The sequence below is a fragment of the Mustela nigripes genome, chromosome 8 (genome assembly GCF_022355385.1).
Source record: "Mustela nigripes isolate SB6536 chromosome 8, MUSNIG.SB6536, whole genome shotgun sequence".
NCBI classification, from domain to species: Eukaryota; Metazoa; Chordata; class Mammalia; order Carnivora; family Mustelidae; genus Mustela; species Mustela nigripes.
In genome coordinates this window covers 17,897,816-17,917,214 of record NC_081564.1, presented here as the reverse complement: position 1 = coordinate 17,917,214, position 19,399 = coordinate 17,897,816, and the positions used below count along the sequence as shown (strand labels likewise).

The 19,399-nt window shown below is 57.1% G+C and overlaps 1 protein-coding gene across 1 annotated transcript in view; it reads right to left on the bottom strand.

Annotated features, from left to right (window-relative positions):
• The window catches only part of FAM222A (family with sequence similarity 222 member A), a 53,815-nt gene extending 34,422 nt beyond the window's left edge, over positions 1-19,393 (bottom strand). Inside the window, exon 1 of the mRNA XM_059408656.1 lies at positions 18,458-19,393. The gene's annotated coding sequence lies outside the window, so the exon portion shown is untranslated. The remainder of the gene's footprint in view (positions 1-18,457) is intronic.
• Between the last annotated feature and the right edge of the window lie 6 nt (positions 19,394-19,399).

The following is a 19,399-nucleotide window of genomic DNA, read 5'->3' as shown; positions in this document are numbered from 1 at the left end:
AGTGATTCGTGAGATATTTTTTTTTCCACACTAAGTCTTTGAAAGCTGGGGTAGATTTTGCTCTTCCAGGACATCTTAGTTCAGAAGGGGTGGCACTCTCCATGCCAGCTCTAACTCCTCATTCACACTTCAACTCAAACATCACCTCCCCTAAGAGGTCCTCCTTGACTGCTCCAGCCACTATCCCATCACGGGCTGTAGTTCCTTCCTTGTCACTACCACTCCGAAATGACCTTATTGATGAATAGTTTAGCATCTGTCTCATCTACCAGAACACAGACTCTGCTGTGTGTGCCCACTGGGGCGCACAGGTGGTAGGGGATGGGGGTGGGGCCCCAGGGCCCTTGTCTGTGCACCTCATTCCAAATTCTACTCTCGGTGAGGAAAGGCAGAGGCCTGCATGTGTGTGTGTTAGGGGGGGGGGTGCTGGGAGGGGGGCAGATATGCACAAACACACACACACCCACAGACACATACACACCCACAGACACCCCCTCCTCCTGCTTCTAAAGAGCAGGCCTAGAAGATGGGCCTCTTTTCAAAATCAGCCTGGCGCGGAAAAACAGCTGTGACAGCACAAAGCTGAGATTGAATCAGCAACGGGCCCGATTGCCTGGTGACGGTTACAAATGATCTGATGTGGAGAAGACAGGATCAGATGTGTGCGGAACAACGGCTGCTCCAAGCCCCTACATGCCAGACAACGGGCTGCCGGGCGGGCAGGCAGGCGGGCAGGTGGCTCCCGGAAGCTGAGGCTGGAATGTGCCCATTGGTATGGGGCCCATGACAGGCTTAGCACAGAGTGGGCCCCTCCTCTGGGCCAGGCCTGGCCTTGGCCGCCTGGGTACTCACACAGGCCCCACCTGACAGGATGGTCACTTCTACAAGGCGAAATCAGACATTGCCCAAATACCCAATACCTGGGAACAAAGTCCTCAGCATGAGACCAAGTGCTGAGCTCTGGGCAGCTGGATGCTGGCTGAATTTTTCTTCATTGGATTTGTTTCCAGATACCAAAAGATGCCTTTCACCTTCTTCCTCCTTCTTATACCCCCCTACCCCCCAGCCATACATAGGTCCCCGACAGCCACAGGAACCAGCTCTTACCCTCCCCCTAAGAGTTGGGAGGGATGAACCCCCCGTGTGCGAGAGCCCCTAGGCTCTCAACCACTTAGTAGCACTGAATGTCAACTTCAGTGACACTCTACGCTGCCCTGTCAAGAAGACTGAGTCCTGGGGGAGACTGTGGCTGGCCCAGAGATGCACAGCTAGGAAACGGTGGAGCTTGGGGCCTTGGGAACCCATCTCTAGGCTCTTGTTACACCAAAGCCAGGAACCCAGGAGATGCTCAGTATATCCCTTTGAACGAGGGACGCACTGGGCCTCTCCTCCTCGACCACTGTGTGGCCCAGGGCTCACATGCTCTCACAGCTCCCCCTCCAGTCACCCGCCCTGGCCCCTGGCACTTTTCCCTCATTTCACTGCACAGCATACCTAACCTCTTCAGTCCTATCAACCCCTCCGCACATCTGGAACACAGGGGACCCTGGAGAACCAAGTGTGGGTGTTTGACAATGCAGGTGGGTGAGTGGGATGTGGGCTGTGGCAACAGGAGCTCCACCCTTGGGGATGTCAAGAAGGTTCCAGGGCTGGGAAGTTTCTGGAAAGGGGGTGGGGAAGGGCTCCTTCCTCACGAGGTCTGGGCAGGGGGCTGTTTCACCCAGCCTGGAGCCCATCCTGAGGTATAGGCAGAGCCATGCCTCCCATTCTCCAGAGGCAAGTAGAGGCTCAGAGAGGCCCATGCCAACCGGTCAGATGTGGACACAAAGGCAGGTCTGCTGTACCCTGAAGCATGTGGCAGAGCCATGCCAAGAGAAGGCTGGGATTCTAAGTGGGCACCCAGTGTCCCATGGGCCACTTCTGCGAGGGGCTCTGCATCACCTCCCCTGGACGCCACCCTGGGCCTGAGTAGTGGGCATGACTGCAGGTTGAGAGGCTGATTCCAAAGGGGCCACCCTGAGTACCTTCCACCACCACCATCACGATGGCATCCTACTGGGCCTCATCCTCCAAGCTGGAAGGTGCTGCCTGCTTTAGCCTCTTATCAGCAGTATCCAGTAAGGCCAAGGCACAAACCCAGAACCCGGACTCTGGCACTTCCAGCAGGCCCTGCTGGAGGAAGTGGCCAGGTCCCTTGAGGGCCTCAGTTTCGCCATGTGAAAAACAGGGCTAGAAATAGCAGCTCTGTCACCTGGCCATGGTGAGGACTAAGCTGGATGACGTCTGCATGGAGTGTGGTCACTTTCTCCATGGTGCCCTCCTAGCTCCTTGAAATCCCGCACTCCTCAGCAGCCCATGGCACTGGCAACGTCCGCCCTCAGCTTTCACCGTCAAGGGCCAGAAATGACAGCAAGTGGCTTCAAAGAGGTGAAGGGATTTGTCCATGGCCATACAGAGCAGGGCGACGGGACCACAGAGGTACGTGTGGCCTTGGCCTGGGGACCCTTGGCCTCCAAGACCTAAACCCCAACTCCAGCACAATTTATCCTCAACTCCCAGGGACAAGCCCCACATGCACCCAGTGAGTTAAAGCCTCTGCCTTCAGCTGAGGTCATGATCCCAGGGTCTTGGGATGGAGCCCCGCATCGGGCTCTCTGCTCAGCAGGGAGCATGCTTCCTCCTCTCTCTCTCTCTCTGCCTGCTTCTCTGCCTACTTGTGATCTCTGTCAAATAAATAAATAAAATACTTTAAAAAATAAAAAAATAAAACCTTGCCCGAGCCCCACCTTCGGGAGCCACATGGAGCACAGAGGCACCGAATGGGCTTAGAGAGCCAGATGAGCCGGTGGGGGATCCCCACCCTGTAGGCAGATGCCAGAGATAGTTGTTCACCCAGTGAATCTTCCTAAACCCCCTGAGGTAGAGACTCTTATTTTCCCAATTTTCTGGGAGGGTAAACTGAGGCAGAGAGCAAGGTGGAGCCGCTTGCCCAAAGCCATCCAATAAAGGACTGGTGAACAGGGATCGGAACCCATACCCATTTGGCTCCGCAATCATGACTACCCCACCCACGGCCCCTCCATCTAAGAGAACACGGGGCAGGGGTGGTGGTCTTGACAGCTAGGCTGAGGGCTCAGCTCACCACCCGCAGACCACGGGGAGCTACAGAGGAGGTGTGGTGATTATGGTTAGGACTCTGGAGGTGGCCTGTCTGAATTCAAACCCCAGCTCTTCCACTCAAGTGACTATGCATCCTCGGGCAGGTCAACTAACCTCTCTGGGCTTATTTCCCCATTTGAAGGAAAGGGCACAGGACAATGAAGCTGAATTTGGGCACACAGTGAATTTCACGTGTTTATTAAATTGGGGGGACAAAAAAAGAAAGAAAAAGAAAAAAACCTGAAGGCTGGCGGACCGAGACAGTGCCTCATCAGGTTTGGGGACAATCTGGTTGCTGGGCCTAGGGCATATTTTGGCTCAGGGCAGTGGCCACAGACTGACCCGACCCAGCCTGGCCCAGCTTGAGCAGGGGTGCTGGCCCAGGGGAGGGGGCGGCAGCAGCTCAGGGCCTTGCTGGGACACGCGCCGGCGTGTGCACGCACACGGCTGTGTCTGTTGCTGCAGCAGCTTCTATGCAAACATGTTAATTTGTTTTCATTTTGTGTTTTTTTTTCCCTCGCAGGATAATTGGGTGAGTTTGAAGTCTTGGCGAGGCTGCTGATTATAGCTATTTGGGTGGTGCCCTCGCGGGGCTCTGGGCCCTGCCTCCTGCCTCTGGCAGTGAAGGCGGTATCTGGGGGTGTCTGGAGGGGTGCATGGGGCTGTGGCTGGGTTCTGGGGGCTCTAGCTAGCTGGGGATGGAGAAGGCACGACATCCTGGGGCCCACTGCATGCTCCCTGCCCAGAAAATACCATATCCCCAAAGGGTGCAAAATCCCACCCACAAATCTTTTCTTTGCCCTGTTTGCTGTTGTTAAAAAAAAAAAAAAAGACATGGTTGCCAATATTAAAAAGGAAAGAAAAACAAAAATTTCACCCCAAATTCTCATTGTCTGGCAGGTCTTGAAAACAAACAAACTAAAACTGGCAGCTCTGGGGCCTCCGAGCCCACACTCCCATAAGGCCCTGCAGCAGCTGCTTTGTTCTTCACGTCACCTGGCCAGCCCCTGTGGGCTCCTGAGTGTTTCACCCTGGAGAAGGGCACAAGCTTTGGGGTCACATTGTCTGACGCTGAGACCAAGGCTCTGCCCTCAGGAGCTATGTGGTCTCAGCCAGTATCTGCCTTCCCGAGGCTCTTTTTCCATCCGAGAAACCCCTGCCTGGCCTTGGCCTTGGGAGGACTGAGATAAGATTGCGGGGATTTCAGGAACAAAGTCAGGGTGTGGAAGGGTTGGTTGGCTCCCTTCTGGAGAGGTGGGTTGGCTGGGGTGGGAGCTTCTTGCTCCCTGGGTATCTTGCACTTGATCCCACCCTGGGACAGGCAGCCTGGTCTCTGGTCTGTTTCGTATCCCTTTCTTCCACTGGGCGGGGACCAGGGGTCTGAGGCCAGGGCTGTGTCTCTATCTTGGACTTCACTGACAGCCTACTATGTGCCACACTATGGCAGAAGAGCTGGCAGAGATGAAAAGGCGTGGGAGCCAGTGGCAGGAGGCAGGGCGTGGGACCCAGGGTGCAGGGACTCCAAGCCCCATCGGGATGGAAGACTACTAGGGGAGAGCGGAGCTGGACTTATTCTACAGAGAAGGGAGGCATGTTTGATGTTTCTTGAGGGGGGATGGGGATTGGTGTGTGTGTGTGTGTGTGTGTGTGTGTTGGGAAGGGGAACAATGAAGGCAGTCTCCGCGGAAGCTTTGGGCTGACAAAGGCACAGAAGAGGGAATGGCCTGGTGGGTGTGAAAGGTCCCAGGTTGCTGTGATAAGCCGTGGGAAGCCACATGGCCTTTGGGGCTGCCTGTCAGTGCTCTGGGCCTCCCACAGCACGGAGGGGACTTGGTCAGTGTCTATAGCAGACAGCTGCCCAGTGGGCTGGGTGGAGGTCAAGAAGAGACGAAGAGCTAGGCCTTCTGGGAAACTACCCTCCCTGTGTTCCCAGGACCCTTGACAAATCACTTCAGTTATCCAAGCCTCAGTCTGCTTTTCTGTAAATGGGACTGCAGCAGGGACCCCCTCCCCGCCATGAGACAGTCCCTGCAGTGTGTTTATGTTCCTAAGACTTACACTACCTGCCTGCCCCTGCACACTGCCTCAGCCTGTCCTCTTGTCTCTCCCAGGAGGGGGCAGGGGTGACAGGGGGCCCAGGCCATGGTCGTGCAGCCTGAGCAGGTACAGGCTCTGAGCTCAGCCCTTCACCCGTGTCCTGGCACGTCTCCCAGTGCCCTCCGCAGGGGTTCTATTCCATTCCCATTTTTAAGCTAAGGACACTGAGACTCAGAGGAAATTTAACAGGTAGGGCAGCCCTCAAAAAAGGTCCTGTCATCAATCCCACTAATACAACAGCTGTTAGCGCGGAGCCTGGCCAGGACGGAGGGACAGAATGGATGCCCTGGTGCCTGCCCAGGGAACAAAGGCACCCGGCAGCCTTCCTAAAGCCACCTAGGCAACAGAGACAGGCACCTCAAGTCACAGCCCTAGGTCCTGGGACCCAAGACCAGTGGGGCACAAAGGGCCACTCCACAGAAAGAAAAGGCATTAAAATGGGCCAAATACTGGCCCCAAGAGCAGCTGGGACTATGGTGAGTCCCCTGTCCTCTCTGAGTCTCTGTCTTCCATCTGTGATGGGACCACTGCCCTTTACCCACAGGGTTGCTGGAGTGCACACAGTAGGCCTACAGCAACCAGGTTAACAACTGCCCTTGGCTCCTCTGGCAGCCAGAGGTTCTAGAACACAAGAGCAGGCAAATTATGGGGGAAGGTGGCAGCTGGGAAGATGAGAGGATCCCTGGCCAGTCCCCTGGGGGTGGCGGCAGACCTCTGTAGAGGGCTCAGGCCTCCCTGGTCACACAGGGTGGCAGCTGGCAGCATCCCCTCCCCCACTGAGCACCACACAAAGGGGCCTCTATTCCCCTGCTCTGAGCATTTATCCTTGGCCGGCTGGGCCGCACCGCCCTCCCCACTCTGCTGGCAGCCCTGCCTGGCCCCGGCCTACCCGGGCCTATACAAAGGCCGGTGTGTCCCCGCCAAGCCAGCCTGGCCTTAGAAGACCCCATCTGCAGGGAGTGAGAGAGCTCAAAATGGTCCTGGGGCGGGTGCCTAGTGTGTGGCAAGGCCTCACATCCAGGCCACAATGGGGAGGCAGCTAGGAAGGCAGGGGAAAAAGATTTCGGAGAGAAGAACCTGAACGTGGCTCCAGCTGCCCATAGCTGTGTAATCTCAGATTGGTCTGGACCTTGATTTTTTCATCTGTACAATGGAGACAATGACCAACTTTCAGGGCTACTGAGGGCTCAGTTAGGTGATATACGGCCTAACACAGTCAGCACCTCAGGGCCAGATTAGAGGCAACAGGAGGGGGTGGGGAGCCTGGTGGGCCCAACTCCCAGGGTGGGAGGGGGCACAGCACCCGTGGTAGGCCCCTCCATCCTCAAGACCCACATATTTTGGTGCTGACCCTCAGGCCGGGTGCACCCCTGCCTGCCTGAGCCCCGCTGCAGTGGGTAGATGACAACAGTTACTCCTGATGAAAACACGGGCTGTGTACTAGGACTTTCAGATCCATCACCTCCTTTCAACCCTACTGGCATGATGACAGGGTGCAGCCAGGTGGCGTAATGGCGACAGGCTCTGGAGCCAGAGAGCCCGGTCCAAATCCCCACACCACTTCTGGCGGTGAGACTCCTCTGGCCCCGCTGGGGACAAGGGCAGGGCCCAAGCAACAATCCAGTGGAATGCCCAGCATCCTCAGCCTGGGGCACAGTCCCAGCAAGCCTGAACTCCTCATCACCAAGCTATAAGTCCTAATTCACAGATGGGGAAACTGAGGCCCAGCTGGAGAACCAAACATGCCTGGTGTGCAGGAGGCAATAACCCCAATGGATCATTCCAGGAGCAGGACTCAGGGTGCGAGGCTAAGGCTGCTGGACTCTGACTCCCCCTTTTCTGCTAGAGGATGCTGCAAACACATTTTGGCAATTTTGCCCCATCTTATAGCCGTCCTCAGCTCAGTGGGCCGGTGGGCTGCAAGACCAGTGGAGGGTGGGACAGGAGAGCAGAGCCTAGAGCCTGACCCATCCCCCTGACTGACCCCCAGGAGCCCTCACCCTGCCTCACCAAGTCCCCCTTCTCTTTCCCCGACCTGCGCGGGGCAGCCAAGTGAGCAGCGGAATACCAAGTAATTAAGTCAGCTTACACCATCCGGGCGCCTAGGAACACTGTGGAGTTTCCCTTTTATGTTTATAGCAATTGTATGAAAATGTGCAACATGGAGCGGCACCAGCTGACAAATGAGACGAAACAGACAGGATTCCGGGCCGGCTTTTTTCCGGGCCTGATTGGCATTAATTGTGAGCGTTTACAAAGCACAACTCGGCGCCTGACATTTGCTTCAAGCGAACATTTCCTTCTAATAGTTTTAATGATTACAACGGGAGCTGGTGATCACTGCCGGGCGGGGAATGGGCTGCCTGGTGCCTGGCCTGGGCTCCCGCCAGAGGTCTGACCAGGCTGTGCTTGCCCAGGGCCCAGGAGTCCCACTTTCCCCTGCTACCTGTTGTGGGAGGGCTATGCCAAGTACCAGGCCTGGGGCACCAGGTCCCCTGTGTGGGGCCTGGGTGCAGGCACACACTGAGCCCCCAGCTCAGAAGCTGATGGGGGAACCCCCAGACATGGTGATCCTGTGTACAGACCTGAGGCAGAGGGAGGGCAGGGGAAGGAGGAAGAGCCATGGGATTTGGCTGACCTGGCTGTGAGGCTGGGGGGCCTAAGGTGCTTCATCTCATGACATGGGGTAGGAAGGACCCCACAGACGCTGGCAGCTGTGTCTTTGCCACATGACCTTGGCCCAATCCCACCCCCACTCCAGGCCTATCCTCCTTCACCTAGGACATGAGCATCAGGGACTTGGTCAGCCAGTCACACCTCCATGTTCTGGTCCCAGCTCCACAAACTTGAGGGAGCCCCTTGGTCTGAGCCCATTTTCTCAACTGCAGAACAGAGTTCAGAATGCCCACAGGCTACAGACTGGTTCCTGGACTCCAGCAGAAAGGGTGCAAAAACCCTGAATCTCTGGCCAGCCAAGAGCCTGTGGCCCATTTCCTCCTGGAGAGTCCTCCCAATACCTCACCCGCTCACATGTCCACTCAGTAGACCTCAAGTGTCCTGCTTAGGAACCTGGGAGGAGGGGCACCTGGGTAGCTCAGTTGGTTGAGCAACTGACTCATGATTTCCACTCACGTCATGATCTCAGGATTGTGAGATCGAGCCCTACAACGGACTCTGTGCTCAGCGCAAAGTCTGTTCAAGATTCTCTATTTCCCCGCTCCCGCTCCCTCTGCCTCTCCCCCAACTCAAGCACATGTGCGCTCTCTCTCTCTACACAAATAAATAAAATCTTAAGAAAAATAAAAGAAAAAGCCACCTGGGTGGTTCAGTCAGTTTAGCATCTCTACCTTCGGCTCAGGTCCTGAGATTGAGTCCCACATCGGGATCCTTGCTCAGCGGGGAGCCTGCTTCTCCCTCTGCCCACTCCTAGCCCTGTGCTCATTCCCTCTCTGACAAATAAATAAAATCTTAAAAAAAAAAAAAAAAAGAGAGAGAGAGAGAACCTGGGAGGACATCACTAATAAATGCAAAGACCCTCCCCTGAGGACAAGTTATGACGGTTTGGGAGGCACTTGGGATGCATTATCCTACTGACTTCTCCTCATTCTACAAAGGGAGCAACTGAGGCACAGTGAGGGAGAAATGAAGTCTCCCAGATGAGATGAGGTAGCCCAGCCATCAAACCCTGGCAAGCTGCCTCAGAGGTGAGTCCTCTCAGACCTGCCTGATGACCAGCCAGCCCACTTGAGCCCTGTATGGAAGCACCCCCCTTCTGAGGGCCAGAGGAGGGCTGACCCCACAAGTGGGGGGTTCAAGTACCAGCCAGGCTGGCAGGAGGCCCAGACCACCCAGAGGAAGGGAATCTGTAGGGCCTGGACAGCCCCATCCTGATGGGCTGGAAATAGAAGGGGGTATCCCTCATCTGTGGGCCCCACAACACCACTCTTTCCCACATCTCCATCAATGTGGGGCAGAGCCGCACTCCATGACAAGTCCTGCTGTAGAGACCAGCCAAAGAGCATCAGTGAGGTGGCTGTGAAAGGACAGTGGGTCCTTGGATAGCTACATGGCATGTGCAAAGGCCCGGAGCTGTGGAAGACCCCTGGGGATTCAAAACGCTGGCAGTTTGCAGAGGCAAACTGAGTGATGATCAGCAGTCCCCCTTGTCCCCCCACCAGCCCCCTGACTTTGCCAGGCCCACTCAGCAGGAAGCCCCCCGGATGCATCCCTGCTCTGTGCTTGGCTCCAGCCACCAAAACCTTGGCAACCACTCCATTTGGAGTCAGTTTGGGGTGTGGGGCAGGGAGAATTTTTTTTTTAATGGGAATTTTTTTTTTCCCTTTTGCATATGGTGGCACAGATGGGCCCATGATCCATAAAAACTGTTTGCAATTAAACTCCCACTTTGCATGGCTGGATTTGTCAGTTGTTTGAACCTCGAGTGTGGGGTTCCACACAGACGGGGAGATGGGATTCAGGGCAGGGTGGGGCTGGATACTGCAGGATGGGCGGAGGCCCAGGAACCTGCTCTGGGCGTGGGGCCCAAGCTGATGGGGTATCATGACAGCCCCACCAGCTCCCTCTCTGGGTATCCCCCAGCCCTCGCCAGGACTCGGAGTGTGGCCAGGCAGCTGGGGTGGGGCTTGGCAGGGTTTCCCAGCCCGGTGGAGACTTGGCCGGTGCTGGGTGCCCCGGCTGCGGGGGTAAAGAAGGGGGAGAGAGAGGAGCTAATCACCCCTCAGCCCTGCCAGAGCATGGGTCTGGGACGAGGACAGGCAGGAGGGTGGTCGAGACAGTATGAGCCATCACGGGGGGGGGCGGTGTCCAGCAAGCAGAGTGCAATGGCAGGTTTGAGGCTGAGAAGCCAGAACCACTGGCCCAGTTGGCAGAAATGTCTAGGATGGTGCCAGGAAGAACTGCCAGGAGCCAGCAGAACTGGCTCCTTCCTCATCCCCAGGGGAACTGGTCCAGTCTCCCTAGGTCTCTGGGAAGCAGGCAGGGAAATCAAGGCAGACACTGAGAATATCTCAGGGGCCCAGGCTGCCCTTGCCGAAGCAATAGGCTCTGCTTTGGGGAGTTTTTTCGGAAAGATTCTAGAATGGGGGCAAGGGGCCTGCACCCCTTCTACTACTCTTGGCCTCAAAATGCCAGCCTACCCTGCCCCTTCCTACCCCCCCAGCTGCCGCCCAGGGATGCTTGCTTGTTTGGTTTCAAAAATGCATCATTTGGCTTTGGGAAATCCTGAGATCACTAATAATTGTTCCCCGATGAAAAGCAATAAGGCCCCGATACCCCCTTCCCCCGCCCCTTCCAAGCTGGGAAAGAAAAGTCATAAAAATAGCTTGTTATCTCACCTATTGAGGCTCCGACTGGATGTTACTGCTAATTGGGTATAACATCCTTGTCTTGTTCTCTCAGAAGCTAAATCAAGAAAGCGCCACCGCTGCGCACTAATTATATCTTCGGCCTGCAGCCCGCAGCTCGTCTCTCCCTTTACGGAGTTAAAAAATGGTCACGAACCCTCATCTTTTATCCCCCCAAGCACCGGGTCCAGGCTGCCCACCAGGCGTGAACAGCTTGGGGGAGAGGCTGAGGTGGGGCTGTGGGGATGGGTGGCAAGGTGTGGAGTGCCGACAGCGAAGCCAGGGCCCCGGGTATCGGCCTGGCTGGCTGCCTCACTCCACCACCACCCCAGGCCTCTGGTCTCTCTCCTCCACGCAGCTGGGCCTCCTGGGAAGTCGGGAGCATGTCAGCCCAGGGAGCATCCATTCGCTTATTCATTCTACACTGCTTCGGGCTATAGCTTCCGGTAGACCAGAGGTAGCCCCAAGCACCAGCTAACCCGCCCTGGGTTTGAGGAAACACTGAATGAATATACCAAGATGGGCCAGGAGCATTCCTCTGCTTAAAGAGCTGCCACAGTTCCCTACCATGGAGTCCAGAAGCCAAGACCAGCCCTGGCTCCTGTCATAGTCCCCCATGTCTCCATATTCCAGCCATGTCCAGCCACATTATAGGACCCTCAACCCACACTAGGTCACTCCTGCCTGCCTATCTCTGAGCTGCTTCTCACGCTGTTCGCTTCACCCAGAAGGGGCTCCACCCCTTTCTTAGAAGGACCAGCTCTGCCTGTCAGAAGCCTACCAGGGCTTTAACGACACCTCCTCCAGGAAGCCTGCCTTGGCTGCCTGCCACACTTGAGCCAGCTTTAGGCTGTGGACCTTGAGATCTGAGTGTGAATGTCAGCATAGCTGCTCATCAAAGTACATTACCCTATTCTGTTTAATGGCTCTGAGCCTCAATTTCCTCATCTCTAAAATGGGTTAAGATGTCTTCCTAGAGGAGCCAAGAGGCACAATGCAGTGCTCTGCAGAATGATGAATGAGAGGGTATCTGTGAAGGACCAAACTCTCAGGAAGAGCTCAGTAAAGGCTGTTATTATTATGCAGGTGGAATGCTTTTGGAATCCACCCAGAGCACTTGAAATGAGCATGCACTGGGCCACACAGACATAGGTCTCTCGGGGAGCTGGAGGAAGGTAACGGGACTCTTACACTTCAACAGCTCCTTCGACCGCAGAACCACCTACATCCACGGAGAAGACCCCCCAGTGTCCCTCATTCTGCTACCATATGGAGATGGGCCGGGAGAGACCTCTGAGCTCATCAAGGCCAGGCAGGCAAGCAGGCTTCAGCTCACAGGCCCCACTGATTGATTGGAGCTGCCTGCCCAGAGCCCTGGAAAGAACCCAAGGTCAGGGGAAGAACTCAGCAGGGGAAAAGGGCGGCAATTGATTGGCGATGTCTGCCAAGGGCACAGCGGTGGAAGGCAAGCCAGGCCTGCCACAGATTTGCCATCCTTGACATTTTACAGAGGACACAGCTGAGGCTGGGCTGGGGTGGGAGGTAACTTGAGCTCAAGGTCATGCATCTCATAAGGAAAACAGCTGGCCTAGAACTGGGTCCCCTAGGCCCCTGCCCTAGGATCCTAGGATACTCTCCGCCTGCCTTCCTTCCCAGGAAGAAGACAGGCGAAGCTAGCACGGATAGCCAAGGGGATTCTGCTGATCTGCCAGGGTGCCCCGGGCTGTCATTTTACCTTGCTAAGCCTCAGTTTCTTCATTTATACCACAGGGATAAAAATACCCTTCCCACAATCATAGGAGGATTAAATGAGAGAACAAAGTGTCAAAGCAGGAAGCTTAGTCTGGGGCACAGCAGAGGCTGGCAGTGTCCTGTGAGCCCCATAATAGGCAAAAAGGGTTTAGACAGAAATCTCCAAGGCTGGCCATTGAAAATCCCTCCTCTTCCTCCTTCTCCTCCTCCAGGGAGCCCTCCCTGGTTCTCCCAGCTGGTAGTAATGGCTTCTGCCTCTGATTTCCTAGCCTGCTTTGAGAAACTGGAGCCCCGAAGGGCAGGGGCCATATGAAGCCTGTCCACTGCAGTCCCCCTACCCCTGGCATGGTGCCTGAACACTGTGAATTCTTGTACTGTGGTGACCGACCCGCTGCACTGTGATGGGGGGTCTGAGGCCTCACCACCTTTTAAGGCAACTGGGCATGCTCACTTCTGTATCCCCAGCACCTGGCAGGGAGCCTGGCACAGAGCAGTGAGCTCTCTGAATGAACGGGTGAATAAAGAGTAAAAATAGCAGGTCCTGTTTACTGCCCGCTCACTATGGGCTCCTGCCAAGCCTCACAGCTGCCCTCCGACATGGACCCCTGGCCCATGTAACAGATGAGGAGAGGGAGGTCACACAGACGCTGAGGGACAGGGCCAGGCTCCCAGTTCAGGTCCCAGGGACTGCAGGCTGGAAGGCTATGCCCCTCCACCTCTCGCAATGCCAAGCTCAAACCTGGACCCTGTGGGGAAGCTGCCCCTGCCTTGGCAGGGGATCCTGGAGCAGACAGCTGGCTGCTGGACTGCCCTCCTCCTCCTCTTCCTCCAAGGGAGGCCCCTCCTCCCCACAGACTCTGGGTCATTAAGTTCTGCATCATTAAGTCCCCATCCCCAGGAGCCTGTTCAAAGCCAGCCTCGGCCTTACTCCCTGACCTCCCAGGCCTTTGTCCCCTGTGCCCTCTGCACAATGGCAGGGGCTTCCCAGGGCCCCAAACAGCTGCTGTGGCTGGGATGCTGATTTGCTGTGGGGCTGGGGTGACTGGTTGGGGCCTGTGCCTGAGCCCACCCACTTCTGAAGGGCTCCGACTCACCCGGGGAACTCTGCACACTTAAACGCATCCCACCCACAAGCCTGGGGGCAAACTGCCAGTACTTCCTTGAACGAATGAGAAAAGTGAGGCCCAGAGAGGCAAAGTGACTTGTCTGACGGCACACAGCCGTGAAAGTGCAGGAGCCCAGGGTTCAGGCGCAACTCCTAAGGCCCTGCAAAGGTTGCCAGACTGACCTCTCTGCACCCAGATTTGCTGGCTTCAGGTTGTTCTTCCCTAGACACATCAAGTACTTACTTAGCTCAGTACTTGAGGCCCAGCACACTCTTTTAGTTTTTCTCCCTTTACCTCTTCCCTATTATAAGCTCCCACTGCCCTTCCTGGTCATGTCCTGGAATCTCAAAGTCCCTCTGCCAACATCATCATCATTTACTCCACATGGGGCAGATCCACCCAGTCCTCAAGCCCAAGAGCAAAAGCCCCCTCTGTAAGGAAGCCCTCCATGACCAGCTGCAGTTTTTCCATCCACAAGCCCTTCCTCTGGCTCTGACCAGAATTCGAATTAACTGCAGGCTCCTCTTCCTCCCCATGGAGGCTGTGGGCCATCTGATGGCTTAGAGCCCTGCCACACAGACAGTGGCCAGCAGGGTGCCCTTGCCCAGCTCAATGCCTGATCCCAAGCGGACCCAGGAGGTTGGGGGTGGGGGAGGGGAGTAGCTGGAGCCCCAGGCTCACTCATTGGCTTCTCACTGGCCATGTTGCCTTCCGCACTCCCACTTCTGGCCACCAACGGACTTCTTGCTTGTGCGCCTTCCTGGCTCTGTGACCTTGGGCAGGGAAGTTAACCTCCCTGTGCTTGTTTCCTTCCCAGTAAAATGTAGTAACAGCGCCTGCATTCCTTAAGGCGATGACATACATCCCAAGAGGTACCAGACAGGTGACCTCCAACCCAGGAAGGCTCACCGCTATTATTTCTGTCTACACCTCATCCGGGGACCAGCACATGGATTTGGGGGGGGGGGGGCAGAGAGACCTGCAGTTCCAACCACTTATTGCATATATGACTCAGCTGGTAGCTCATTCCTCCAGGCCTCTATTTCCCCATCTCTGAAATGGTACTAACTCGGCCCACACGAGCAACCGCAAGCCCGATCAGAACCTCTCTTTTGTTCCAGGCAAGCAGGAGGCACTCCGGTATTTCTCAAGTAACGAATCAGTGGTCCAGGTGTAAGGAATCCATCCCCCTACCAGCCTCCTCCCCGCCCACCCCAGCCTCCAGAATTCCCTTCCCCACCCCCAGCGCGTGCAGACTAAAGTAGTCATTAGGCAGATTTCAAAAGATGTCAGTAGCTTATAATTATAGTCGACATCCTTCTGAGATAAAAGTGATTACCTTGGATGCAAATCACTTAGCAACCAATCAGGGCGGTGGGCGGCGCCCGCGGAGGTGACCGGCCCGGCGGCGCGCAGCCCTCCGCCCGCAGTTCGCCAGGCACCGGAGGAGAAAGCGCACAATAGCTCTTGACACGCAAATGGGTTAACACAATAAAGGCGGCTCCGGCCGCTGCTGGGGGAGAGCAGCAATTCCCGGCCCGCGGGAGGTAATAAAGCGGCCCTTTTGTGCGCGCCTCCTCGTTCTCACCCCCGCCCCGAGCCCAGAGGAATCGCCGCCTGATTGAATTACGGTTCATGAATATGAGCTGCTCCTATTGCTTCCTCCGGTTTGTGAAGGACTAGAAGATGGAGGGGGGCGGGAGAGGTTTTGGGGGGCGGCAGGAGGGCGCTGGCCAGGGCCCAGCCCTGTAGGAACTCAGGCAGGAGGGAGCCACGTGTGCTCACCACGTGGGGTGCCCTGGGTAGGTAGGTGGGAGACCAAGTGGAGGGTGGCTGTAAGGGTCTCTGCCTACCCTGCAGTCTTTGATCTTTGGCTCCAGGAGGGACTGGGCTGAGTCCTTCGAGGCATTGTTCTGAGGATGAGGCTCAGAGAGGCAAAGCTGCTCACCCAAGGTCACACAGCCAACAAGGGTGGACCCATTCCATCGCGTGGCTCTTAACCATGAGCCACTGCCCACCAATGGGGTTTAAGCAACCCAGCCCAGGCCATGGCCAGAACAACTGTGAGGCTCAGAAGAGACACGGGATGGGGGAACTTACGAGCTTAGGCGGAATTAGACAAGTGAGATAAGGATTACTGGGGTGAGTGGGAGCTAACCTTGAAAGAGGAGACTGGTCAGGGATACCATCCCTGTTAAAGAGCCCTAACTGGATCCTGTCCCCTGCTTCAATCTCTCCCATCCCACCTAAGTCTCCAGGGTCCCTGCTTCCCCTCATCCAGCACACCCCAGCACTCATAGACCACACCCAATGCCCAGTACAAGCTCTGCACTCTGTCTGGTGGATTCTGTTTGGTCCCAAGAGTCCCAGTGCACCCCTCCCAGAGGGCCCTTGCCAACCTTCAGACTGGTCAGGAGCCACATCTACCAATGTTGCTGTTGACCCATCGACATCCTTGACTTCTCTAACAGGGGAGTGTGTACCTGGAGGGTCCCTGAGGTGACAGAGTGCAGTCTCAACCCTCCTGGTGGGGAGCTAGAAGGGGCATCTCTCTCAATGCCTCCCCATGAAACCATGGGCAGGTTTCATGGCCCACCTTATTTCCCCCAGTGCAGGAGAAAGGGGGTGCCAGGGGTGAGGAGAGCAGGCTGTCCGCAAGGCCAGCAAACAAGTTACTACTCAGCTCAAGAGTATCCTGTAAGCAAGGATTCAAACTCAGGTTTCAGTGTGGGAAGGCCTCTTCATGGCCAGACTCCCTCTATAGCTGACAGCTCACCACTCTTGTGGGGACCCTGTCCAACAAGTGGTGTAAGGCTTCCTCTCCCCACAGGGAAGGGTGGGAAGACCTGGGGACTTTGGTGCTGGTGCCGAGGCACTTCCGAACTGCGGGGCTGTGCACCTGAGACTGTTTTCCTCATCTATAAAATGGGCCACCACGTGTGAGCCACTCTGAGTGGTAACTGAGCTCCCCCTATGCAGTGCCTGGCAAGCGGGGAGACGCCGGGTAAGCTGGCATCCCCTCCTGCTCGTCGCTGGGTACTACTGCCAAGCCCAGGGAAGGGAACAGAAGGAATTGCCCAATTCTGACAGCCTTTCCCTCAGCTTTGGCTGTGGAAGTGTAAATACTCCGAGGAGGACCTCCAACCGCCTGTGTTTGTGGAGCTCTGGCGCACACTCCGGGTTTGTTTCTAAACTGGGAAGCTTCGAGAGGCAGCGCAAACAGCCCTTCTGCCCACCTCTCCCACTTCTCCCCCCGCCCCCATCTGCTGTTGCTCTGTCCTTGGAAGCCTGTTTAATGACACCATTTCAGCTGGAAATATCATCTCCCTGCCAAGCCCCTCAAAGCAGCTCCACTGATATTTATTGACCTGTTAATCTAGCTAGAGAGCCTGGGAGTAGAAGAGAAAAAATGCTACCTGCATCCAGACTGGGGCCTGGCTCTCATAATAACCCCACACACACTTCCCTCTGCTCTCACCCCGCCCCACAACGAAGCAGTACCATGGTTCTCTAACCTTTACCTCCAAATGCGATCACACCACTTTCACCCACATCCGACAATAATAGCAATTGCTGGAAGGAACTCAAGACGAATCGAAGAACCCAGCAGCAGGATACTGGCTGGGGGTTTTCTGGGCCTTCACAAGGCACAGGGCCAGGGCTAGGGCATTGTGAGGGGCGGGGAGTGTGCGGCAGAGAGGGCCAGTGCCTGACTCCCATCAAAGCTAGCCCCTGGCAGGGACACACTTTTTTCAGACCTTGGCACTGACAGGACTGACTTGCCCTCCATTCATTTAATGAGCACCATACTGTGCTTGTCAGAATCATCTTAAACAGCAAAAGGAGAGCGGGGAAGACAGGAGTCCAGGCTTGGCCAAGGCCCTTCACCTTGGTGTTGTGCAGCAGGGGGAACCCCTGGACTTGAGGGGTAGCAGGCAGCAGCTCCTCTGCACCTTCCCTGCACCTTTTTCCTGAGCGGAAGTGGCCTCTTTTGGGGGGGACCTCTAGGTCTCCAGGGTCTCTCTAGGGACCCTGGGAACTTCAACCTGCTGGCTGGGTTTATAATGGGGTTCGAGGAAGTCTTCTCTGTAGCATCCCTTTTGAAAGCACAAAGTTGCTCTATTTGACAGTCCTGAGCCCCCAGGCAGTGCCAGGCTATATGGGCAAAACTGAACACCTGTCCTTGGGGGGAGGAGCATCAGCAGGGACAGCTGGCACTGCTTCCCTCCCCCACCTCATGAAGAGCTGGGGATTTAGGTCAGAGGACCGCAGTTGAGGCTGGGGGCAGGGGTAGGATCTGCCTTCATCCCCTCATTACCCAAAGACATCCAGGTTACCATGACCCCACCCCCTCCGACCCTAGGTCAATGCAAGTCCGGTCGCTACGGCAACCCCAGTGAGGTCAGATGCCTGGCAGTGACGTCAGGCTGTGGCCCCACTGGGAAACCCACCATCCCCGTGAGATTTTTGAAGGAATGAGGGCTGTACGGGAGACCCTGCTATGATCTAGCATTGGAGGGCACAATCCTCAAACGCAACCACCTGCATGGCTGGGACTCCACAACCACCGCTAAGCGGATGTCCCCTGAGGACCTAAGAGGCTGCTCGGGAGCACCCCAAGGGTTCCATCCTGGATACCCTCCTCCTTGGCCCTCCAAGACGCGGGAGTTCCCTGGGAATTTTCGCAAGATGGAGCTACTACCTTTGTCTGTTGGCTTTAGGGGTGGGGTGACCTTTCCTCTCTGGCATACGCCTCACCCGAGGCTCCGTGGAGTCCCCCAACAGGCTCCCAAGCTCCATGCCGGCCGCTTGGCCGGTCTAGACAAGTTGTGTGTGAGCGGGAAAGGGCGGGGGCAAGAGAAGGAGCATCGCTGCTTCAGGATTCCCAACAGCTCAGGGCCCCTTTATTTCTGATCCGGCCGCCCCGACGCCAGGGAGTGCCCCCGGCTCCAGCCCGGAACCCCGCCCCGCGGAACTCACCAGACCAGCCAGGCCGTTGAAGGGCACCAGGTCTCAGCGGCGACGACTCTTCGCTCGTCGGGTCGCAGCCATGCAGAGGCGGCAGAGACTGCCTGAGGGAGACCCCCTTGGGGGCCGATACCTTTCTCCGGGTGCAAAGGGACGCTGTCCGTGAGGATGATCCAGGCACCGACTCGCGCCGTCCGAAGTCAGGGGTGGTCGGTCTCTCCGCTCAGCGTGGGTCGTACCCGCCCAGGACCTGGGCCGTTCGGGCGCTCAGGTGGCGCATCCTCTCCGGGGCCTGTGCTCACCACGTCCGGCGGGCGGCGCTGCGCCTCCCCTCGGGGTCCCGCTCAGGGCTGCAGCTCTGCCCGCGCCGCTCCCCGGGGCGCCCTCTCTGCTCGCGCCAGGAGCCCGGCGGCCACGGCCCCTCTCGCCGGCCCCAGCTGCAGCCTGTCTTTGTTGCTTCCTCTCGCTCGACCGCCCGCCAGAGGCTCGCAGTGCCCCGGTCCGCCGGGGGTGTGAGGGGGGTCGTCTCCTCCGGGGTTGCACGCACCTGCAGCGGCCCGGGTTCCTCGCCGGTCAATGCACCGACCCCCGCAGGTTGCAAAGAGCGGTGACGAGAACGTACTAGCCCCTCCTCCTCCTACTCCGAGCCCTGGGTGTGGGGGGAGGGGAAGCTGGAGAGTGGCGGCAGCGGCGGCGGCAGCAGGCGGCGGAGGCTCGGATGGCAGCCCAGGGGGCCTAGGCGCCGCGAAATAACCGGTCCGGGTGGCGCAGGGCGGACGTAGGAACGGCCCAGAGCACGGTACACCGGGCGTGCGAGCTCGCAAGCTGCAGCAGGGGCGGCGCGCGCCGGGCTCTCACGCGCCCATGGCCCCTGGCGGCGCGCAGGGGCTCCCGGGGATCAGCCTCGCGCCGCCTGACGCGCGCCGGCGCTTCGCTTCGCCTCGCCTCGCCTCC